The sequence below is a fragment of the Canis lupus genome, chromosome 2 (genome assembly GCF_048164855.1).
Source record: "Canis lupus baileyi chromosome 2, mCanLup2.hap1, whole genome shotgun sequence".
In the NCBI taxonomy this organism is placed as follows: domain Eukaryota; kingdom Metazoa; phylum Chordata; class Mammalia; order Carnivora; family Canidae; genus Canis; species Canis lupus.
This window is the reverse complement of record NC_132839.1, coordinates 82,326,223-82,352,599: the sequence shown is the minus strand read 5'-3', so window position 1 is coordinate 82,352,599 and position 26,377 is coordinate 82,326,223. Positions and strand designations below refer to the sequence as shown.

The window sequence follows — 26,377 nt, the reverse complement described above, 5'->3', positions numbered from 1 at the left end:
GTAGAGCACCTCTTAAAATATACCATAACTTTCGATACATAAGTGTAGTTTCAATTTCAGTCTTTTTTTGAGTGTCTATGAAAATTGTCAAACTTCTTGGAAAAGTCAAAATTTAATTCATTATTAACAAATACCTCAATAAATGAATAATGGCTTGAGTGTCTAATAGACATCTCATATTAAAGTGTCAAATGCAAATCTTGTTCTCTTCTCTCCCAAATCTGCTTACCTAGTTACTACAGCAAATCATATCATGTCAACTCTACTCTTCCATTTTTTAAAATAAAAACCTTGGCATTGTGCTTGTCTCCTTTAGTATGGTTTCAACCTATACTTACTTCTGTTGGCTTGGCATCCAAAATCTATAAAGATTCTTATTACTTCTCAACAGCTCCACAGCTGCCACCTTGGAAATTTTTTTAAGATTTTATTTATTTATGAGAGACATACAGAGTGAGGCAGAGACATAGGCAGAGGGAGAAGCAGGGAGCCCAATATGGGACTCGATCCCAGGACCTTGGGATCACAACCTGAGTGAAAGGCAGACACTCAACCACTAAGCCACCCAGGTACCCCTGCCACCCTGGGAATTTTTACTTGTAATAGATCTTCCTAACTTTACCCTTGTATTTCAGTCAGCTTCAACACATCACTAGCGTGTTTTATTTTGTTTTATTTTGGACAGTTAAGTCATGTCCTTGGTTCAAAACCCTGGGAAAAGTCTCTGATGATTCATGTTATATCAACTGGTCAAAAGTCTCTGATGATTCATGTTATATCAACTGGTCATGAGGTACCCAGACTGTTGGTCAAACATTATTCTAAGTGTGTCTGTTAGGGTGTTTCTAGATGAGATTAATATTTAAATTGGTAGATAAAGCCTAATGCCCTCTCTCATGTGGGAGATCTTCATCCAATCAAATAAGCACCTGAAAAGGACAAAAGGGCTGAATAAGAGGAACTCCTTCTGCCTTACTGCTTGATTGGGGGTAGGAGTCTTTTCCAGCTTTTGAATTTAAACTGAAAAGTTGGCTGCAAAATCTAGCCTGTAGGTTTTCAGACGGGAATTTATACCATTGATTCACGTGACTCAGAGGATTTTGGACAAGGAATAGAACCTTAACGATGGCTTTCCTGGGTTTGCAGCTTGCCAAAAGCAGATATTAGGTCTTCTTGACATCTGTAATCATGTGGGCCAATTCCTTATTTTATGTATATACATGTATGTATGTATGTATGTATGTATATGTACAGTTCCACCCCCCCCCCCCCACATACATGCTGGTTCTACTATTTCTCTGGAGAAGCCTGACTAATACAGATTCTTGGTAGTGATAAGAGTTCTAGAACAGAATTTTAAAAATGAGTTTTCTGAATTGGTTTTGGGCCTTCTGGATTGGCTCTCTAATCTGATTAGAGTTTAGATGCTAATGACTCCATTTCTAATAGTAAAGAACACTGATTTGTCTGTGACATGATCTAGCAATGGAGCAATATAGCAATATACAATATCACCACTGGATACTCCAACAATTTCTAAGAAGCAAGAAGCCAGGTGACTTTGTATATGATATCTTCAAGAACAGAAGTACTGTCTTACTTCAAGGGTATGTCAAGACTCCAGTTGTATGTCATCATGTATTTCTCAGGGACCCTGATTGACTTTCTCTTCCACAAGATGTCACAAAGTTCCATTGGTTTGATGATATTATGCTGATTGGACCTAGTGAGCCGGAAGTAGAAACTACTTTAGAGTTATTGGTAAGAAATGTACATGCCATAGGATGAAAATTAAATGTGACCAAACTTTAGAGGTCTTTTACCTCAGCGAAACTTTTAGGCATTGTTAATATGGGGCATATTGAGACGTCCATTCTAAGGTAAAGGAGAAATCCTTGTATCTTGCTTTTCCTTAAATAAAAAAACAAGCTCAATCCATAGTGAGCCTCTTTGGAATTTGGAGACAACACATTCCTCATTTAGGTATATTACTCTGGCCCCTTTATTGAGGGACTTGGAAAGCTGCCAATTTTGAGTGTGACCCAGAAGAGAAGGCTCTGGAATATGTCCAGCCTTAAGTGTAAGCTACTCTGCCACTTGGGCCATAAGATCCAGCAGATCCAATGGTCCTTAAAGTTCATTGGCAAGTAGGGATATTTTAAATAACCTATGGCAAACTCCTACAGGTAAATCACTTTACAATTGCAAAATGCAAGCAATTAGCATTTTGGACCACAGCTCTGCCATCCTCCACAAATAGCTATTCTCCTTTTGAGAATCAGCTCTTGGCCTATTACTGGGCCTTTGTAGAGACTAAACACTTAACCATGGACCACCAGTTTACCATGTGACCTGAGATGTTCATCATGAGCCATGTGTTTCTGACCTAACAAGCCATAAAGTTGGGTATGCATAGTAACACTATCACCAAACAGAAGTGACATCATTGGGCACTAGGAGAACCTAAAGGCATAAATAAATTATATGAAGAAGAGACCTCATGGTTTCTACTTCTGCTACATTGCTTCTCACTTCCAGCTGGTACTTATGGCACCATGTGGAGTTCTCTATGATTGGTTGACAGGAGAATAGACTTAGGACTAGTTTACAGATGGTTCTGCATAATATACAGGCACTACCAGAAAGTGGAAAGCTGCAGTGTTACATTTTCTGGGACATCCATGAAGGGCAGTGATGAAGGAAAAGTCTCCCAGTGGGCAGAAGTTTAAGCAGTGCACCTGGCTGTTCACTTTGTTTGGAAAGAGAAATGGCCCCATGTGTAATTATATACCAATTCTTGTACTGTAGACAAATGTTTGGTTGGATGGTCAGGGACTTGGATGGAATATGACTGTAAAACTGGTGACAAAAAAATTTAAGGAAGACATGTATAGCTAGATCTCTCAGAATGACAGAAAACATGAAGATATTGTGTACCACATGAATGCACCCAAAAGGGTGACTTCAGAAGAAGAGGATTTTAACGAGTGGATAGAATGACCTGGTTTATGGATATCAGTCAGCATCTTTTCCTAATCACTTCTGTCATTACCCAGTGGGTTCATGAACAAATTGGCCATGGTAACAGGGATGTAGATAATACATGAGCTGAGCATTATAGTCTTCCACTTACCAAAGACCTCCTGACTATGACCACTGCTGAGTGTTCAACATGCCAGCAGTGGAGACCAACACTAAATCCTTTTATGGCACCATTGCCTGGAGCATTCAGCCAGTATGATGTATGTAGAAACAAACATAATATTAAGTCTTTCCTGAATTTCAATGTATGAAAGGAAAGGGAGATAGACAAATAGTTGATCAAGAATCAAATGTATGCAGAGGTGGCACCTGGCTCAGTTGGGTAAGTATCTGACTCTTGACATCAGCTGAGCTGGCACAGAACCTGCTTGGGATTCTCTCTACCCCTCTCCCTCTGCTCCTTCTCCACAGCTCACAAGTGCCCCCCCACCTCAAAAAAAGGCAATCAAATATATGTGTATAAAGGTGAAAACTATTTTAATGTATCCACCTTTTTCTTCTTCAGTAGTGCTTATTAATTCTTATGCAAATAGCTACATGTCTCTTAAAGCATAAGGCTTTGTTATTAATCCAAGATGTCTACAGAATAAACTTTTGTTCTAGAGGCCAACTTGGAATACAAGCTTAATCATATAGTTTTCCCTAAAGTTGTCTAGGGCATAGCTATGATACATTGTAGTCTATAAGAGAAAAAAAAAACAAAAATGTTTGAAAATAGGTAATAAAAATTTTTAACATATCCCAAACAGGATTATTTAAAAGAAATACATACGTGTATGTCAGCTAATAATAATTAAAAGTAATCTACAAAACAAAACAAAAATTACAATTCAATTAATAGTAAACTTTCCAACAGCCAAGAGAGGCAAAGTTTGTAGAATAATTTATGCAAAATGCTGGACGAAATGATTCATCAATTTTCACTTGTGTACCTAGCAAACTCTCTTTCAAGAACAAGATAAATAAAACCTGACAAAATTTACTGTGAATAGACTCTCCCTAAAGTAATATCGATATCACAGGTATACATATATACACACACATACACAAACATATGATGAATTTCAATAAAAAGTAAAGGATATCTAAAAAGAGAAGCAAGAAAACCTGGCAGGCAAATGCTAATTTAAGAAGATATATAAAATTTTAAACAAATATATTCAGAAAGTAGTAGTAACATCTAATTGTTGAATCATGATAGCATATAAGCCTGTAATGGGGATATGAATAGCAAAGAATTCCAATATATTTTTATTGTTCTAAAAAGCAATTGACTACCTTTTTAAAGTTAAATAGATTATGGTAAAATTTCAAAAGGAATCACCAAAAAATTAGAAATAGAGAATATACATTCCAAATTATTGTTGGGGAAAATTTAGTGAATAAGTTTACCATTTTAAAATAAAAATTAAAAAAGAATATGTTTTACAGAAATATTTTACCACATTTCTAACGAACAGATGCACAAATTTTAAAAAGTTTAGAAAAATTGAAAACACCATCTAATTTTAAGAGGCATTTTATTAACAGCAGACCATAAAATGGTAATAAAAGCAAAGTTATATGCCAGCTCACACTTATGATCATAAATGCAAAGTATTTAAACAATGCATTGGAAATGCATCAGACTAGGTTTTAAAATCTAAGAGATTATAGCTAAATTAGTTTTATCCTCTGTATGCTAGTTTGGATTAGGATTAGAAAACTATTAATGAAAAGTTTGGATACATACTTGGTATAATAATCACTACTGAATCATTTAGAAAAGCTAGTAATGCTATCCTTCTATAAAATTATTAAAGAGATAGAAACTATGATCAAATAATTAAAAATAAAGATAATATATCCCATGGAGAGTTTTTTTTAATAGTCATGAATCAGAATATTCATACCAGTATTATTTGTAATAGCAAGAAACTCCTAACAGCCAAAATGTTCCTGTGAGGAACATTCTATGTGATAGAAGACTGGACAAGAAATTATATATCTAAACATCAGAATAAATTACAAAAGTATAATGAATGAGCCACAATCAGCCAAATCAAATGTAACAATCTCAAAAATATGTGTGGCCTGACAGTAACATTGTAATAAATAACTGAATGAATCAGCAAGCATTTGATATGGTACCAATTACATAAAAATAAAAAGAATAGGCATATTTATTTTACAAAACTCAGTCAACACTGTTTAAAATTCTGTATTTGTAATTTACCTATTTGCTATAATTTATTTGTAATCATAAAATCAGTAGTCAGGACACTTTATGATCATTTGCAGATATGCTCAGAACAGTGAAAAATTTGAGTCACTAAGCACATGTTTCCAATTGAGGTCTAGCAAGGCGAGGTTCTGGCCTCCTGTTTCCGATCTCACAGAGATGGCCAGAAGGTGAAGAAGACAGTGCTTTGTAGTTCAAGAAAGTCTCACTCTGAAGCCAATTGGACAGGGACTGAACCCCAACTCTGGCATTAGGAAGCAGGCTCTGGCGAGTCATGTAACACTTCTGAACTATGTTTCCTCTTTTTAAAAATAAAACCAAATTTATCAAGGTGAGTTGTTTTTATGGTTAAAGACAGTAATCTATGTGAGGTGTGTGTGTGTGTGTGTGTGTGTGTGTGTGTGTGTGTGTGTCTCCATATTTTGCCTAAGAGCAATGGTTCTCTATTTGCTAATTCAGTGTTCACCTCAATTTTATGAAACAGAAATATCACAAAAAATATCTACCGATAAGAAAAACCAAGAAAATAATGTATATGACTAGTAATTCTTTTCAGAAAGGCGTAAGAAGGGGCAGTGGGGGAACCTGAAAAAAAGAAGTCATGCAATTAAAAGAGCAACAGAGGGAAATTTAACTGTACTGTCATGCTCTACTGGATAATTCAGATGCTGCTCATTTTATTGTTTTACTGTTTATGGCATATGACATTTATGGAACATAAAGTTCCATTTGTAAAATATTTCTTAAAATTATCTCAAAACATCATTCGGCCTTTCTTTAATGCGGAGATCAGCAAACTCTAGTCTATGGGTATTTGTACTGCGACACACTCAGGTTTCATTAGAGGGGTGGCCAAACTATGGCTTCTCAGCCAAATCTACCTGTTTTTGTAATTTTATTGGAACAGTCTTCCCATTTGGGTATGTTTCTACGGCTATTTCTACGACTATTTTTGAGCTAGAAGAGCAGAACTGAGCAGTTGCGACAGATGCCTTAAGGCCAGCAGAGCCTAGAATACCTATCATCTTACCCTTTACTGAAAAAGCTTGCCAAACCTTGGTTTAGGGCAATATCTTGATACCCTTTAGAGATGTTAAAACAACCCTGAAGTCACGGCCAAAAGGGCTATGGAGAAAAATCAAGAAGAAAAGGTTTCTCTATGTGATAAAACGGCAGAAACTTTAAAGATTCTGAGATCAGTAGGTGTGGGGGCAGGAGCAATGTGACAGTAAACAGAACAGAAAGGAAGCTAGCAATAAAACTTGCAGATATTAATTAACTCAGAATTCTTGTGATCTTCAGATAAGTCAATTGAGACACACATGGCCACAGACATCAGATTTAGTGGAGCCAGAATTCCATACAGCCTGACTCTTACGCAGAATAATCCATACCCAAAACCAGCATATTCTACTAGAAAGTGATTCCCATAATGAGCTATATGCTGGGAGAGAACTCCAGTCTCATTAACTCAAAACTTCTTAAAGTGTGTTATTTTAGGGGACTGTAAAGGCAGTGACGTATTCAGTATACCTTTTGTGCAGGAATAGAAAGATTCAGTGGAGTCAGAATATTGATCATAAAGAGCAATTTAAGCCTCTTGACCAACGCGAAGTTATTGGGAGATACTGGATTCCCATCACATGTAATAAGGACATTTGATATTTAATATTTAAATATTAAAAATGAAGTGAATATGCCATACAAAGAAATCACCAAACTGGCTGACATTGGAATTACTTTTTATGCATGTGATAATCTTTTTGTTTTGCAACTAGTTATTTTACAAGAAACCCAGTATGCCATGGTAAGACCATCTCATATTTACCTTTTTAAAGTACAGACATCAAAATGATCTTCACATGGCCCATAGCCACTGACTGCAAGAATCAGCACTACCTAAGCATGTGGCTATTGGCAGAGGAAAATAGTTGAATTCAAAATACCAACAATGAGGAAACATGGATATTTCCCTGTATTCTTGTTGAAAATAATTATACATTTATTTGAAAATAAAAATTGTGTTGACATTTATTAAAAACAATTAGAATACCAAGAAGTATTTTTGAAAAAAAAACTGTGATAAATAATGTAATAAATGTGATCTCACATTACATGTGAATACCAGATCTTTTAAAAACTATCTTCTTAATTGTATTTATAAAATAAATTTTTATCTACCACAAGTGAGAGTTCATGGGGAACTTTATAAGTATTCAGGGGAAAACACTTTTTTATAATGTTATTTTCTTAGAGTCCATAGATAAAAAAAAGGTATAGGCCATTGAGAGGTTTGAGAATTAGGTTAAAAGCCTTCTGTGCCTCACATAATTGATGTTGCACAGCAATTAAAAGAAATTACCTAAAATTCTTATGTATAATGGCTTAATTTATTTTTATTATTTTGTTTTTATGTGGAGCAACACATTTATCATACATACTTGATGAATTCTGATTTGGATTGAATGAAGCACATATATTACATTGACTTTTTTTAAAATTATCTGAAATTGGAAAACAAAAGCAATTCTTACAGTCTTATACTTTGAAAATATTACTTTAGCAATATGACATCATTTAATGTTTTTCATTTATATTCAATTAAACTTTGATTTATGGTTTCTGAAAGATATAAAGTCAAAGCAATTTACATAATTTGGATATTTTAATGTAATATATCTTGTTACTTACCACAGAGGTTGTCACATTTGTCATCCATTAATTCCTACATCCTTATATAACCCTTTCAAGATTTCTTATAAGCAAAGGTCTTTTGTCCCTCATATTTTACTATGTCCTTTTCACACACTTCTTCTGTGTCCCACACCTCATTTGCCATCTTGTCAGGGTAACATGCCAGGAAACCATTGCAAAACTCTGCTTTGTAGGCCTAAGTGCCTATCATGTGCTAATTTTTATTTCATTAGAAAAGCCCACATGTTCTCTATCGGTAAACTGTTTGTAGGTGAGCATGTTACTTATGGGATTGGGCCAAAGGAACAATTTACATTTTACAAAAAATAAAAAATAAATAAATGTGTGAGAAAATTAGCAGATTTTATTTTCTGTATGTTCCACCAACAAAATCATTAAACACCCTACTATGTGTTTCCAATGAGACAAGAAAAATTGTAGTTTGAGGTCAAATTGTAGTTTGAGGAATTAATGTAAAAGGAATTGCTGTAAATAAGCCTTTAGTAATGTGGCAGTGAGGTGTGGTGTTGGGGAAGTATTCTATGGGCCTATGATTATGTCTGAATCTTTTAGTGAGCCTATATTTCTGCACTGTAAATTTCAAAAGTGTTTCTCAGGGTTTTTTCCTCCCCTCTTAGGTGGAACAGAATGACCACAGCTGTCAGGTGTTGGGTATTTCTCTTCCCCCAGTTCAGTTAGGATCTGACAATCCCCCAGCAGGTTAAGTTTTATTTAACTAGTTTTCCCAGGGACCAGCCTTCTGAAGAGCAGAGTGCTCTGGCCTCTTTCAAAATGATTTTTTTCCCCTCCTCCTGAAGGAAGCCTGAGGAATTTTACTCTGCTAGTCTCCTGGCTGAGCTCCTGAAGGTAGCCCTCACAAAAGTGTGGGATCCTCTGCAACTGGTGTACCCCTGGAGTTTTTAACTCTCAGCGTTATCAGAATTGAGCTTCTAGCAATTTATCAATTACAGTACTGGTTTTCCTACTCCAGACCTCTCCCCTTCAAAGGTTTCTGGTTGAGATCCCTGCTCTGGTAGGTCCCGATGACTTGTTTACCAGTTGGTCTCTTCCACTTAAACATAGCAGTTTGACTTGTATTTTCTCCTCTCTTACAAGTCCTAGAAGAGTTGGTTTTTCAGTCTGTTTAGCTTTTTGTTTGTTGTTAGGACAGAATGACAACATCCAAGCTCCTTTTATATGTGAAACCTGAAACCAGAAGTCAAGGTCATTACTCAATTATTTTAGTAAAAGAGGGAGAACAAAATTTTACCTGAGCACATAAGGACCCGATTGTGTTCACAGAAACTAACCACAAATTAATCTCTTATGATCTGCCCTAAAGTAGAGTGTGTATGAGTTTGAAACGAGGGTCAGCAGGGCAGTCAGAGCCTTTCAGTCTTCAGATGTTTGAAGCCATGCTCAAAGAAACTCACAACACACTGTATGTCATAATACCTAAATCTGACTTAATAGCATTTCACTAGAACATGAAAATGACATTTCTGAGAAACCTTTTAAAATGTCTGCCTACATTTTGGAGTTCAAAGGCTTTGTCTTCTAAAACAAACCAACTAATTAATATACATTGTGGTGAGAGAAAAGAAAGCTCCAAAAATTTATCAAGAATCCCATTTAGAAGTTAATGCCAAATTTACTGTTATTATGAAGATAGTTTCTGGTACAAAGAGTACACTTTTCAAAAATACTCTAAGTTGAGGATTAATATTCCTAATATTGGAAGTTGTACAAATTGCTGATGCTTGCCCTCTATACCCTTGCCTTCCTCCCCCTGTTCAGCTCGTTCTTTCTTCTATTAACATTCAGACTACTGCAATAGTTTAAACAGCAGTTGTAAGAAAGGATGATCTCATCTCATTGGCTTTACTTCTTCATTTGACATTCATTCTTAAACCAGTGAAATCTTGTTTCATCCTCCACTGCTCAAAGTATCAATCGTCTCCTTGTTAATTTAGTGGATTCTTCTCGGAACGTGTTTTACCAGTGCAGCATTTGATATTGAGGGTAATTTTCTCCGTATTTTGCATTCTTGAATCATCTTGATTTCCATGACACAACTTTCTCCAGGTGCCTTATCTTTCTAATTTTTTCCTTAATTCCTGAATGAGCTATTTTCCTGTCCTGTCTTCTAAATTTTAGAGTTCCAGAGAAATAGTGTTCTATATTTGGGAAAACTCTTCATTTTTACCCCTATGATATCTCAGTCACCCTAATAGCATGATCTGTGTATCCAGGACAGATTTTCCTTTGAGCCCCATTCTTATCAGTAAACCCAAATCACCTTCTAGGCATCTTCACACAGAATTTCTACAAAACACCGTTAGTTTTTTAAGCTCAACTTGTTGAAACTAAGTTTATTGTGTTTCCAGCAAACATGTGTCTGTTTTCTCTACCACAGAAAATGGCACTTTTAACCACATCCTCCTGGATCCATCATAAACCACTTAGGTCTACTTGTTCCTATTGGTGTCAGTAAAGGCCAGAATTGCTTTTTGATTGAAAAGCAATCAAAGCAGAAATCTACCAAATTGGCTAAAATCACAAGCCAATTTATAAAGCTTCAACACCTGGAAAATGAGTTCACTATCTTCTAGGCTGGCACCACTTAACAATGAAGATGGTTGGACAAGTGAGACTTCATTTAAACATGATAACCCTGTTTGTTTTAAATAACTGTTACCTCTACACATGGAGACAAAGCAGTATAGCCCATGAAAGTCCTGGCTTCACAAGCTGCACGTATAAGGCACTTTCATGGCTCTACTTCAAATATCATATTTGATTTCAGCAGCAGCTATAGTGGACAGCTCTGTGCAATACTTGTTCAATCAATTCTCTATATTACATTCTCTCTGTTAAAATAACTGGTGTGATTTCTTTTTTCCTGTCTGAGCCCAGCTGACCCAACCAGCAAAGACAGAGAATAAAGATACACACAAAATCAGGGATACACGCCAAAATGAATGTATCTATCTTTTCAGTGTTTCTCTTACTTCTCAGAGGCACATCTGAAGAGCAAAGGCCCCAGCCATCTATGTGGCACATGGAGCTGATGAAGCAGAAGAGAACAAAGACACAGGCTCATTCTTTACCATGCATCATGCTGAAGTTGGAAGTGGGGTGGGGTGGGTGGAGGTTGGGGGAGTTACCTATCAGCACACAAAGGTCATGTTATTACAATTAAGAAATTTCTCACTCTCCACAGTTAAATAAACAAGTCAATTGTTTTGCACCTTTAAGGGGCCTTCATTGAAACATCTTTGTATCAGGTCTGGATATCACCCACCTCAGCTTGTTTGGTGTCGCCCATTCCCTGCATTGCAGCTTTCACACATGCAAACTTCTATGCCCAAAGTCGACTCCTCTTCTAGCCAGATATGCTCCACAAGGGTGTTCTCTCATTTTTTTCTACCTGGATAACTCATACTTATTTTTCAGGAAACATTATTTCTTCAGGAAAGTTTTTCCTTATTACTACTCTCTTGCATTAGTCTACATTAATTCCTCTAGTATAGGTTAATACTTTATACATTATCATATAGTTTTGTTGATCAATATTTTATGTCTGTCTCAATTTCAAGAACATAAGCCTGATGAAAGTAGGCACTATATCCACAGTATTGATTACTATATCTTTGAAACTAAAGACAGTGCCTGATACATTGCAAGCGTTTAGTAAATTAGTAGTTAATGGTTGAATAAATAAATGAATGACTGAAGGTCTATAACAGCCCTGTGAAATATAATTTTCTGTGATTTTGGAAGCCCTCTATGTCTGAATTATACAATATGGAAGAGTCTAGACACATATGCCATCAAACACTTAAAAATGACTAGTGTTTCTGAGAAACTGAAATTTTAATTTTATTTCATTTCAATAGATTTAAATTTAATTTTAATAGCTGTATAAGAATAGTTACTAATCTATTTGGATAGTGTACATCTATGGAATAGAATTCATAGAGCTGTCCAGTGAAAGATATGACTGAAAAAAAAGATGTATACAGGAGACAAATTCTGGAAAATCATAAATCTTATACTGGGCTTCATATATGGAAAGGGAAAATTGACCAAGTTTTTTAACAGGGGACGTAAGAACACAAAATACAAACAGTACTCTGGTTTGGAATGTAGCTCTTCTTTAAATATAATAAAGCATGAGTTTCTTTAAAAAAAAAAAAGACTTTATTCATTCATGAGAGACACAGAGAGAAAGAGGCAGAGACACAGGCAGAAGGAGAAGCAGGCTCCATGCAGGGAGCCTGACGTGGGACTCAATCTCCAGGACCACGTCCTGGGCAGAAGGTGGTGCGAAACCACTAAGCCACCTGGGGTTGCCCAAGCTTAAGTTTCTTGTACTTATTAAACTAGACATATAATGTGGCCAAAGTTTGAAAGAAAATAAGTTAATGTCCTATCTTCTGAGAAAAGTATCGAATGTGCATCCTTTAAGTGTGAATATGCTCCAGGTTCAATCCTTCATTGTAACTTTATATATTATTCATAGAGTTCACTAAAATGAAAAATATAGATATATACTTGGTATAATAATCATTACTGAGTCATTTTGCCCATTTTGCTTATATAGTGAAATGAGATAGCCTATTGATTATGTTATTAGAACCTACTCACATTTAGATTTTATGATTAATTTTTGGCATAGTTTGAATTCTTTATGCATGTTCATATATATTATGTGTGTTTTAGTGAATGTTGTGTTAATTGATATTTTTCCTCATGACAGATTTATTTCTCTCATGATAAGTAGATTTGCCCATTTTATTTCAGTTCTTAATCTTCATTAGAATGATATATCTCTGGCTTTTGCCATTGTATACTTAACCCTTCAAAGAGTATCAAAAGTTAAGAATATATAATACACATTGTGAATACATGTTTGTATATCCAAATATAAGCAAATTTTATATTTTCATATAAATGCATTTTTGTAAACTTGGAAATATCTTACATTTTATCTATACCATCAACTTTTAAAAAATTGTTAAATCTAATTTTGTTCCACGCAAATGTTCCTAAGTTTTCTGAATGTTCTGTTCCACCTGATTTAATTTTGTTTTTGTAAAGGCTAAACAAACTATGATTCCACCTGAATTCAGACTTACTATTTTGAATTAAATGGCATCTTCTAGATAATATGTATCCTAGATCTATGTTTCCTCTGCCTTGGCAACGGTGATGATGTCATTTATTTCTGATAAGGTAGTACCTATCGCTTTGGTTAAAGATTCCTTCTGAACTTCAAGCTGTGTAGGCATATAATACCCCTACTCACTTAATACTATTCTCTTCACACTAGAGATCTCAGTCACAACCCAAGAAAAAAATAATAGTAAAGATATTTCCTACTAAATACAGCATTCTAAAATTAGATCAATGTTTTATAATCAACTAGTGATCCAATGATGCTCTTAATCATGCCTTTGGATCATGTTTTCTCCTGAAGACAAATTTCTCTCTTTTTTTTTTTTTTTACAGATTTTATTTATTTATTCATGAGAGACACAGGGGTTGAGAGAGAGAGAGAAAGAGAGAGAGAAAGAGGCAAAGACACAGGCAGAGGGAGAAGCAGGCTCCATGCAGGGAGCCTGATGTGGGACTCGATCCCACATCTCCAGTATCAAGGTGGTGCTAAACTGCTGAGCGACCCGGGCTGCCCCTGAAGACAAATGTTTATCTTAGAAAAATATTTGATAGTATAGAGAAGAGTTCAGAACAATTGTTAGTAAAGCTCATCTTCCATTTTTTTCTGAATGCCATGTCAGCTTCTCAGAGGGCATTTTGTTGTAACTTCTCATTTCCAACATGTATACAAACACATCAGCATAAATAGTACTAAGATATTTTCTCAAGGCTGGCAGGCCAGGAACACAACTTAGCAGTAAGTAGCCCACCCAGCTCTCTTTGTAGGCATTACTCCCCACTTCTTCTATGCCTGAGTTATCACACCAGGAGCAACTTTCCCTTCCACAAGGATGCTTTCCTATAGTGCAGCCCATGATATCTTTACTAATTGGGCACCACCTTCCTTCGGTATCTATCTGTGCCCCACCTACCACTCAGGACTGTGATGATCTCACCTGCCTGGGGGAGATGAGCCAGTCCTATCTTACCACCTATTTTCTCAGATCATTCCCAATGCTAACTGCCTTAGTCTTAATACTATGATGTAGACCCCCCAACTCAGGAAGGACAGAGGTAAGAAAAGTGGATTTGATAAGAAGGGTGTTAGAATGCAAAATAGTTCCAAGAAAGGTGAGGCAAAACCAGTGGGCAGTTCTTGAATGAAAGTTACTTATTGAAGGAGTCCTACATGATCAGGCTTTTACCCTGAGGTGCTCAGTTACTGGAGGGGAGCATCCCCTAGCAAGCATGGCCCACTGTAAACACAGTGGTGCATCTAAAAGGACAACACCTGGAACTGCCAGTCAAATGTGCTTCTGTGAAAGCAGATCTGTGAAATGCATCTTCATGGCTACCACACTACTCTGACTTCAATTTTTCCCAATTATTCTACAAATGCAGTATTTGGGGAGGCCACCAATAACGTCCATATTGTTATACTGAAGAATTATTTTCCAATCCTTCTCTTTACTATTCAGCCATGCATCAAACATTTGATAGTACCCAATCATTTCCTTAAAACACTCCTTCTTTGACTTCATTGATACCACCCTTTTCTGAAAGACCACATTTTTTTCTCTGCTTGATCAGTATACATCTCATTTGCATGCTCATCCTTTAATCCATTTGAATATTTCAGTTCTTCAAACACAGGTTGAGATCCCCTTTTCATCATACTCTGTATCCCTTCCATATTTGACCTCATCTACATTAAAGCTCGCAGTTTCTATTTATATTTCTATTTATATGCAGGTGACTTTCAAGTTTATATATTCATCTCAGATATCTCCTCTGAAATATATGCTCATATATCTAATTAGTACTTGACATGTCATTGATGTTGAAACACTCATCAAAGCCAACAAATAAATCTCACCTCCTGGACATCATGCCCTTCAACACCCATAGGTTACCTCTCCCAGGATAACCTGTTACAACAAATGACATCCACCATTCTTCTAAGTAACATAAGCAATACAACTCCAGATCATGCGTACCCTATACCTCTCTCTCACATTCACATAACCATTTATTCAATTTTGTAGAATTTATGACTTAAATATCTTTAGATTCTATCTATATTCCTCTCCTCTTCACCTAGATAATGTTATTTAATTAATCATAACTCAGTACAAACATGTTTTTCTCATGGAAACTTTCCCTTTTATCCTAAATTGATAAATCTTTGAATCTTCAAAATACTTCTCATATATTCAATTTTAGATTGTCATTAGTTGATTAATATCTCTCTCCACTATGACAATATATTCATAATTTCAGATAAGCTGTCAGTATTTTCTTCACATACCTACCATTTCTTTTCTTGATATAATTGTCTAAGTTTATGATGTTAAACATGATTCTAAGCAAGAAAAATAATTCACCAATATTCAATATTAAAAGTTAGTAATTGGGGTGTCTGGGTGGCTCAGTTAGTTAAATGTCTGTCTTTGGTTCAGGTCATGATCCTAGGTTCCCGGGATCAAGCCCTGAGATAGGCTCCTTGCTAAGCACAGAGTCTGCTTCTCCCTCTCTTTCTGCTGTTCCCCCTGCTGCTCCCTCTGCTTGTGCTTGCTCTCTCTTCTGTTAAATAAATAAATAAACAAAAGCTTTTTAAAAAAAGTTACCTATCTGCATAAGCAAAGGTATAAAAACATGACTGATAGCAAAATAATCTATTTACCGTTAGTATATATTATTAGGACTTCAAAACTTTTTCATTATTTTGAACGTTTTCCTTTTGTAAATGATGGAGATGTATGAATAAATACAATAAATAAACTATAAGTAAGGCAAATGAGAAATTAAATATAACATGTAGGCATAGGCAATATTAAGTAGGTTAATTATTTTACAGGGAGAGGACAGATAGTTCATTTACACTGTAACCAGATTCAAATAGTTTCTTATTGGATTTAGTTATCAAACAAACTTTTCTCCCAAATTTAATTTTGAATTGTATATGAAGAAAGTTTAGAGCACTAGTGAGTTTTTCAAACCTTATTATAAGTTAACTATTCTAGTTAACTCTTATTCTAAGAGTCTTCACAGGTATACTCAAACCCATAATCCACAGTTTTAACTATTAAGTTAACTATTCTAGTTAACTCTTATTCTAAGAGTCTTCACAGCTATACTCAAACCCATAATCCACAGTTTTAACTATTCTAGTTAAGTTTAAGTTTATTCTAGTTTATTCTAGTTAAGTTTAGAGCACTAGTGAGTTTTTCAAACCTTATTATAAGTTAACTATTCTAGTTAACTCTTATTCTAAGAGTCTTCACAGCTATACTCAAACCCATAATCCACAGTTTTAACTATTCTAGTTAACTCTTATTCTAAGAGTCTTCACAGCTATACTCAAACCCATAATCCACAGTTTTAACTATTCTAGTTAAGTTTAAGTTTATTCTAGTTTATTCTAGTTAAATTTAGAGCACTAGTGAGTTTTTCAAACCTTATTATAAGTTAACTATTCTAGTTAACTCTTATTCTAAGAGTCTTCACAGCTATACTCAAACCCATAATCCACAGTTCTGTAATTGTATACTAAGCTAGAGCGTTTCTAAGATAATATACTTTTTCCTCAGAGATTCTTTTCCAACTGGTTGTGACCCATAACAGCATATGTCCTCTGTCACTCCATTCCCTACATAAACCTTATTTGTTCCTCAGGTAAGTAGGACTGGGCTGGTATTTCGGGTGAACAATCTTCCTGAGTAACTTGAAATTGCAAAAGGATCAATGTTTTTTGAGAAATGGTAAATCTAACTTCACACCTATGAAAGCAATGTTCTACAGTGATGAAATGAGGAATATTTTTCCAAAACAGTCTTTCCTCTTTCTTTTGAATGAGAGAAGCAGATATCTTGTAACAGGAGAGATGCATGAGTAATAGCAAATACAATTTAACTGAGTTTCCTGTATTCCACTTGGAAATATGTTCTCATCGAGTGGAGAGGAGTTGACAATACATTTTCAGGATTTTTAAAGTTTGTGAAGCCCCTAAACTCCTGAGTTGCAAATTTCGTAACTATAGCCGTATGACACCAATATAACTAGTTGAAAGTATTACATTCAATCTAAAGTGGTATTTGGCACCATTTTGACAATAACAGGTTGTTTGCCTGAATTCAACTTTATTTTACTGATCTAAGTATGACAGGTTCTTGTGTGTTCAGATGGACTGTAATATATAATTAGAGAAAAGATTTTATGACAACCAGAAACTTACTTAAATGTGTTTCTATTTTATATCCTGAATTGAAAATCCTTCGGCACAAGATCTTATGGAGATGACCTCAGTTCACCGTTCTTTTAGGAAACCACTTTCTTCATGGTTAGAAATAATCTTTTTCAATAATCTAAATAGACAGTATTCAATCCTTACCTAACCTGCCATCCAATAATATAGGATGCAGTTGAGCTCTCCCTTCTTATTGAAAAACAACCAAGATACTTCAGTTTATATGACCTAGTATTCTCTTAATTCTACTTTGGTGCTCCTTGGCCTCTATGCAAACTAATCTTCCCTTTCCTGGCCCTTTTATGTTGCTTTTCTTCAGAATTCTATGATCTATGCTCCATTCCATGATCACTCTCTATATTCGACATGAGCCATCAAATTTACTGTGATGGTTCTAAGTACATCCATATATTTATGACTCTAAAAGCTTATCATCTTAAGGTTGTCTATAGAAACAGAATCAATACAATTTATATAAACATATGGAAAGAAACTTATATGAAGGATTGGCTCACACAATTATAAAGGCAGAGAAATCCCACAACCTGCCATCTGCAAGCTAGAGATCCAAGGAAGTCTGGTTTAATATCAGTTCAGATCCAAAGGCCTAAGAACCAGAGGAGCCAATGTAGAAGTCCTAATCCAAGTCTGAAAGCCTGGGAACAAAAGTACTGATGTACAAAGACCAGAGATGATCAATGATCAAGCTCAAGCACCAATCAATTCACCCTTCCACCACTTTTTGTTCTACTCAAGTCCTCAGTGGATTGAATGATTCTCACCCACATTGGAGATTGGAAATCTTCACTTAGTCTACCAATTCAAATGTCAATCTCTCTCACAAACATCCTCACAGATACAGTCAGAAATATGTCTTACCAGCTACTATCCCTAGCCCAGTAAAGTTGACACATAAAACTTACAATCATAAAGCTATAACACGATCTCATATCATTCAGAGCCTTAAAATCCCTACATCCATCTATTCCATGACAGATTAGAGAAGTTTTACTTCAAATCAACATGAGCAAATCTTGAAAACATAATATTTTCAAAACACACCTTATTTCCTGTGCTCATTTTAAAATTTATTTTTATTGAGATAGAATGCACACATACTAAAGTATACAAACCTATGTATAAATCTCAATTTTTATTTATGTATATAATGTAAATACCTAAAAGATTAAGGTATACCACATTCACAGTTCCCTAAATGTGGATTAGGATACTAATTTATAAAGGATCCTAAAGGATTCTTTTTGCCCCTTTCCACTCAGTACTCCACAAGGTATCCATTAGTTTGACTTCTGTCTATATATATTGGTTTTGTTTAATATGTTTAAACATGGCATGAAAAGAATGCTATAATATGTGTTCTTTTGGCTTGGCTTCTTTTGTTCATTACTAGACCTGTGGGAAGCCCCCATATTATTTTGTGTAGCTGTGCTTCATTCTTTCTTATTGCATATATATATATGCAATTTAGCCCAATTGCTAAATATATATATATACATATATATATATATATATATATATGTGTATATATATATATTTTTTCCTATTGGTGGAATTTGGGTAATGTATGAATTATCAATTGCTGTGTAACAAATTATACCAAAACATAGCTGCTTGAAGCAATATTTATCATCTCATAGTTCCTGTGGGTCAGGAGTCCAGGAGTTTACTTGCATACTTTGACTCAGGTCCCTCATGAACTTACCATCAAGCTGTCAATTAGATCTTCAGTCACCTCAACATTTGGTGCTAAAGGACTCACATTCAATTTCACTCACATAGTCGTTGTCAGACCTTGTTCATCATAGGCTGTTGGCTAGAGACTCCAGTTCCTCACCACATGGAATCCTCCATAAGGCTGCTCACATTATGTCAGTTTGTTTACCCAGGAATAATGATCTAGGAGGGAGAGTAAGCATTAGAATCTTCTGATATGTATTTTTCAATGTTTTTATTTACTGATTTATTTAATTAAGTGTAATTGTAGATTTCTTTCACTATGTCGTACATAGAAGTTTCTGATTTGACCCATTATTCCATATTAAATGTTATACAAATATCATTTTCCTTTTTGTATCAAAAACATTTTTTAAATGGACCTGTTTATTGTTTCATTCTCCTAAAGTCTCCCTTCTGTCTTTCATGCTCAATTATTTCATTTGTTTTAAGTTATGAAGGCTCATACTGTAACTTTTCTTGATACCATTTATCACTAATTCTATTGCATTTTATATATGATAGATGCTCATATATTAATTTCACAAAATGATAAATAGCTCCAAGACTTTGATATTTTCAACTACTTGTGAAAATTACCATGAAATATGTATACCCCTCATATATGTATGTTATAATCAAATAAATGTGTGGTTAAGTCTGAATAATAGCTTAATAGTTCAGTTTGATTTTCTGTCTACCAATGACCTGTATTCGATGACAGACCAAGTTAATCTAGAGTTTTAGTGTGATTTCAGTATAGTTTAGGTATTGTAAGTTAAATAAAGCTTTGAAACTTTAGTGAATTTAATTACAAAGGTGCATTGCTATTAATCTACTCAAAATGATAAAACTAATAATTAGTGGAAAGTATTACCACAGTCAAGCTCATTGTTTATTTAGATAGCATGCAGACATTTTAAAGTTTCTGAAAACTTTCTATTTTCACTTTTATACTACTAAGGTCAAATATGCCCATCTTATGATATAATTTCCTGAAGATAAATTTAAAAATTGAGAAAATGCTGCGTATTGTTTCAGTAATATAATTGTAGTAATAGGGGAAAAATGACAATGGAATTACCTGGTATAAAATGTATTATTTATATCCAAAGGATATAAAGGAAACTAACAAAAGTTTATATGGTAGGATTTTTTTTTAATCTAGGCACAATTTGAGGGTGTATTTTATATGACTGATTCATTCAGAAAGCAAAAATATATAAGCAGAAATCATATCCCAAATATGAATCCTAGAGTCAAGTAAATTAAGTAAAACCTCAATGATTAAGATTACATCAATATAGAATTTGTGACTTTATGTCTAAGATTAAAAAAAGTCACTATGTCTTTTATATAGATGATGTTTTAGAAATCCTTTCTGCATTGTATTTTTAAAGGAAATTGATATTATGACTATAGTTAAATGTGTTATCCAAATAACCTATTTCTAAATATTTTAATATTAATTATGGCTTAATCTATGTGCAGAGATTTCTTTCTCACTTTCTAACGGAGCCGTCTGCTGGTATTATTTTCAAACTTGATCCAAGTCTACCAATTTAAATTTCAAGAGGTTTTAAAAATTCAATAGGACTGAATAGCATGTGGCCTGAACACTAGGTTGATGCCCCAGACATTGTTTACCTGACTTAACGATTAATACTTATTCATTTTTAGAAATAGAAAAGACTTCAGTGTCAACTAAGCCCAATTGCTAAAAAACCTCACCAAACACCATTAGTAAAAGCCAATACTACTAACTTTAAAATACTATTTAATTCATAAATTGTATATATTTATTGTATTGCTTTCCTAATTTTTAATTCAAATATTCAAAGAACTTTGTGCTATCTCACAATCAATTGCTTTTACTGGAAGCTTTTTTCTTGAGAACTGTTGCTATGCTAGAGAAAATGTACTTCAACTAATCAAATATCTTTACCTTTTCTACTTTATTTCTAAATTTGGAGAGTCAGAAATCTCAATGAGAGAAATTTTAATGTATTGATTGTGTAATGACAAAGACTAATTATTTTTTCCCATTAGACAAAGTAATTTTTATGAACAAAGTAGCTGGGATATTAGCTCTATAAAATTTTAATATAAAGTCAGCTGTGGAAGGGATATTCAACAATATACCTTGATCTTTACTATGTATATCATGAAATTGAGGTCCAGAGATGTTTAAATGACTCACTTAAAGTCACAAGGTCAACTGGTGATAAAGCTGTAACTAGAATCCAGGACCTAACATGCCCCTTCAGAATTCATTCAGTACTTTTCATCTGTTTACCTTTGGAAAGTGCCTGTTTTATCATCTTGGTCACTTTTTTTTTTTTCTCAACTGAAATGTGTTACTAAATTTACATAAAGACGACTCCTAGAACTGTAATTCAAGATACACTGTGGAGAGCAGAGAGTACCTAGTACAGTTTTTACAACGTCCCTTTTGGATTTTCATTTATTTCAATCAAACTTCCTCCAAAGTGATCTAAATTTTTAAGGTTTACTGCACCACAGAGTCTTCAATTCAGATATAGGGGAACATTCATTAACTCATGGTGAAAATATGTATTAGTGAAACAACTAGTATATATTGCATGATACTCAAACTAAGTTTACAATATATTCAGTAATTCTAATTCTAGATGTTTATTATGCCTGTATAAGTATGTAACAAAAAAAACTGGAAGCAGTTTATACATAGGAGATTTATAAAATAGAAATAAAGGAAATTATCATAACATGGTACATTTGATAAATGGTATGCTATACAATTACTAAAAGCAAAGAAGCTAATACAAGTTCCAGTTTCAAAAGAATGATTATATGTATATGTTTGTGTGTGTGTGTGTGTGTGTGTGTGTGTGTGTGTACATTTATGGGGCTTGATCTCATGACCCTGAGATCACAACCCATCTAAAAATCAAGATTCCATCAGGTACCTAACTGAGCCACTCAGGCACCACCAAAAAAGACTGTATTTGAGAAAGGAAAATGCAAAGCTGAGAACATGTATGTTATAATCATAAAATCATCATGTGCATGTCCATAGAAACTATGTACATCCAACTACATAAAGATTTTGGTGATATTAGAAATAATATTATCTCTATAGTTATCCTTGGATTAGAAAGTGGCTTGGAGACAGAGGAAGTGAGTTTTTTTTTTTTTAAGAGGTTGTATATTCACAGCAAAATGGAGCAAAAAGAACAAAAAGTACCCATATAGTCTTGAGATTAAAATATTAACTTTGACTTTTTAAAGATGTATTATTTTCTAGTGTGTGCATAAAACTTTTTTCTTAAAATTTTGTTGAAAGATGAAAATGTTTGAAAATGTGATTAAAGGGTATCAATGAGAATACAATTAAAGGGTACCAGTGACAATGAAGAATCAATGTATATATTCTGTTACTTTATTTACAGATGATATTTGAATTATTATTTTTTGTTAATAATTTGCTTTAATGTCCTTATTTATATTTTTCCCATTTATTTTTGCCTCTTATTACTTACATTTCACACATACAAGCACAAATCCCTTGATTTAAAAATAATAATAAGCAGATATTACATAACTTGAATACCACTCTCCTGGTGAAGTATAATCCATTAGGTGTGGATACACTGTGTTCTTTACTTTTCTAAATTCTTGAGGTATTTAGAATCTCTATCAAAATGTGCTGCTTATCTGAAGTTTATTTTACCTCTTGCTATTTCCTAGTATAGCCTCAACTATATTTTGAAGTTTTCCTTTTGAGTACAAAAGTCAGTTTTAGCACATATTACATTTTCTTCAAAACTGTTTAAATTGCAATTTTTGCTTTCAAAATGCCCTCTTATTTTCTGAGAATATATATATTTTTCAAGATTTTATTAGAGAGAGAGGGAGAGCACATGAGCAGGAGGAGGGGCAGAGGGAGAAACAGATTCCCTGCTGAGCACGGAGCCCAGTGTGGAGCTCCATCCCAGAACGCTGAGATCATGACCTCAGTGCAAATCAAGTATCAGATGCTCAAAGGACTGAGCCACCCAGGCACCCCCTGAGAATATCATTTTTATTTTTTTCTTGTCATCTTTCTGTTTCCTTATAACTTGCTACCATTACGTTGTCTAAATCGGAACTATACGTTGTCTAAATCGGAACCATACTTGCATGCCCCTCTTCTCTGGTTATCAAAATATACTGAAAAGTAGATTTCTGTCCCAATCTTTTATTTCTCCAGCAAGTACAGCTTTTAGTATGTAGCTCAATCCAGGCAAAGCAGAGACCTCACCTAATATTTCTAAACTAGAATGCTAAACATAGAAAAAAGATAACCATGATTTTAGTATTAAGGAGAAAGGCATTTTGGGCAAATAAAGAAGGTTGATAAAAAATGAATCATAAGTGGAAGGAAATGCTAACGATGGATACCTACTCAGCCCTAGTTCCTGAAATCCTGAAGATTGTCTTGGTTTCAGACTTCTACCAATGTAGTACTTAGTTTGCCCTTCAATTCTTTATCAAACTTACTCCTTTTATATTTCCTTAATCAGTTTGTTAGACTTTATAGTTTTTGCTTAATTTTCCTAGTAATGACCATGCCTTACTCACAGTATATATTGCCTGACAAATCATGAGTTTTCTTCACTTTTATACTCTATTCTTAATAAGTGATATCCTATGAAAGAGTTTTTCAAATACCATTAAAAAATCACTCAAATTATTGGTCCACAAATATAACAATAAAATGCTATTGTCAAAGGCAGATGTTTGATATATTGAGGAATTTTATTTGAAACTATACATAACTATTAATAAGTCAAATGCAATACATACTTAACTAAAGTGATTTCCTCCTACGTAATTTAAAATATGTAGCCTACTCTTAGTCTATTAATAAAACTCTATACCTGAAAAGTCATATCAAATTAATTTTAGTTGTACTCTTTATAAATGGAACTATTGTTGACAATATTAGCATTACCAAATAACCAAATTTGTTCTTTTCACTTTTGTCTTTTTTGAAGATTTATAACATGTTGACACACATGTATTTTTACATCATGGACACATTTCATTGCATCTTCCATTTTGTTTAGCCATATATTTAAATAAATACCATAGTGATTCCCAAATGTTCCTTTTAAGTGAACATAACTGAGTTTAGCACCTTTCCTTTAATGTAAAAAAAAAAAAAAAAACAAAAACAAAAAAAAAAACACCTGAGACATTAGTTTTATTTTCTCTAATACATTTCTGAAACCTGATATGAAATATAGATGATAAAGGTTAAGGATTTTTGTGGTATTATTTTTGTTTGGTTTTGTTTTTATAATGTGTATAGACAGAAGCATGACAAGACCTTTACCAATTTTGATTATGAGTTTTCACATTTGACTGTGGAAGAAATCCCAAGGAAACCACATTTTTTCCTTTTTACTTTGTGAAGGCAGACAATTGTACTATTTGATATCTATTGCTCACATTGCTGTCACTTATACTTTTATAGACACTGAGATGTAAACTTTATCAGTTTTTTTGTTAAGATATAAGCAGTCAGGATGAAAATCAAATTCAATAAAAATGTGATTTACTGTAGCACCCAAAATTCAGCCCACTTTTTTTGGCTCCACGTTTTTTATCTTTATTTTTTTAAGATTTTATTTACTTATTTAACAGAAAGAAAGCACAAGCAAAGGGAACAGCAGGTAGAGAGGAGGGAGAAGCAGACTCCCAACTGAAGAGGAAGCCCAAGCAGGGCCAGATCCTGGGATCGTGGGATCATGAGCTGAGCCACAGACAGACATTTAACTGACTGAGCCATCCAGGCACCCCTGGCTTCATTTCTAAGCTGAAGTGACTTGTGGCCTAGACTAGGAGAGTCCTAAGGACTTGGATGTCCTTAGGAAAGCAGGCAAACAGAAAGTATCGATTATAAAACCGTAAATAAATGATGACCAAATATTATAATAAAAGACAAAAATCTCAAGGTTTCTTTAAACAACAACAAAGGAATCTTCTTATTTTCCTTCCTTGGAATTCTAGTGCTTTGTCAATATTAAGGAATTAAATTGAAAAAGAACAATTTACTTTTTGACTGTACAAATTACAACATTCACTTCATGCAGTTTTTATATTCTATCATATTTATCATAGAAAAGTATGTATTTAAGTTAAATGTGTTCAATAAACATTACAGATTTCTTTACTCTTGAGAGTATATACATTAAATTATTTTATTATCATTTATTTGAAAATTTCAAAATTAATCTCTGCAAATACAATATTGTTTCCACTTGTGTTTGGTGAGATTTGAAAAGGAATAGTTAACATGGACAGTTACATAAAATTGAAATTTGGAAATCTATGGATAAAACCAATTGATGACAGGTAAGTAACTTGGGTAGTTTAATGATGTGTCCTAATGTTCCAATTGTGTAATTTTGCACATCTTCTGAATACTTAACTCTTTTGAATGACATCTTCCTACTTCCAGCATGACAAGGGGAACAAAATGAGGCTATTTTGGTTGTAGCACAAATTGTCTTTTTCCAGGAAAGGGAAGAGAGTAAGTTTTCCTGCTAGCATCTTGAGCAAGTTTGTGAATGTTTCATTATATTAATACAATTTAACATTCTGCATAAATTCAAAGAATAGGAATAATGACCAACTAGAGTAAAAATTCTAATAAGATTAGTTTTTTTTATTAAAGATAATTTTATTGTTGTATGATATCCAAATATTTAATGAAGGCTGACAACATTATTTCAAGAAGGCATTTTTGGTGGTTAAATTAAGTATTAAATATAAATTTAATGAAATTTTCTAAAGAGTCTGCCTACTTGACTAAACAAGCCCAACTCATCTCTTTTATACTCTTATCTCTGAGTCAAAACATTTACAACTTATAGGTTGGCTATAGCATTTGTTTTGCAATGGTTGTATCTTCCTCACATTGCAGACTCATAAATGGGATAGAAATTTAAAGGCAATTTAATGCAGTCTTGCTGCAAATTTAAACACATACACACACACGTATAAACCTTCTCTGCTGTATTCTGAAGAGTTGATAAGAATTGCTTGATCAATTCTAGTCATGAATAGCCTCCTATTTTTAGATAATAAGTTACGTTGTTAAGCATATCTAATTGTTTGAAATTATATATTTACACGGATTACATATTTGCCTCCCTGTAAATTGTTAATCATTGATCCTATTTTATGTATATAAGGGAGAAAAATGTATAGCCTTCTTTTATAAGAGATTGCTTTAAATATCTGAAGACAAG

At 33.9% G+C, this 26,377-nt stretch overlaps 1 long non-coding RNA gene across 3 annotated transcripts in view; it reads right to left on the bottom strand.

Moving 5' to 3' along the window:
- The window catches only part of LOC140622655 (uncharacterized), a 265,496-nt gene that overhangs the window by 8,972 nt on the left and 230,147 nt on the right, over positions 1–26,377 (bottom strand). Inside the window, exons 4-5 of one of the 3 annotated variants that reach the window (XR_012022350.1) lie at positions 19,087–19,280; positions 7,946–9,163 (exon numbers count right to left, since the gene is read on the bottom strand). This is a non-coding gene — a long non-coding RNA (uncharacterized lncRNA). Of the gene's footprint in view, positions 1–7,945; positions 9,164–19,086; positions 19,281–26,377 lie in introns of those variants that run through there. The other 2 variants (XR_012022349.1, XR_012022351.1) reach the window with 2 other exon arrangements.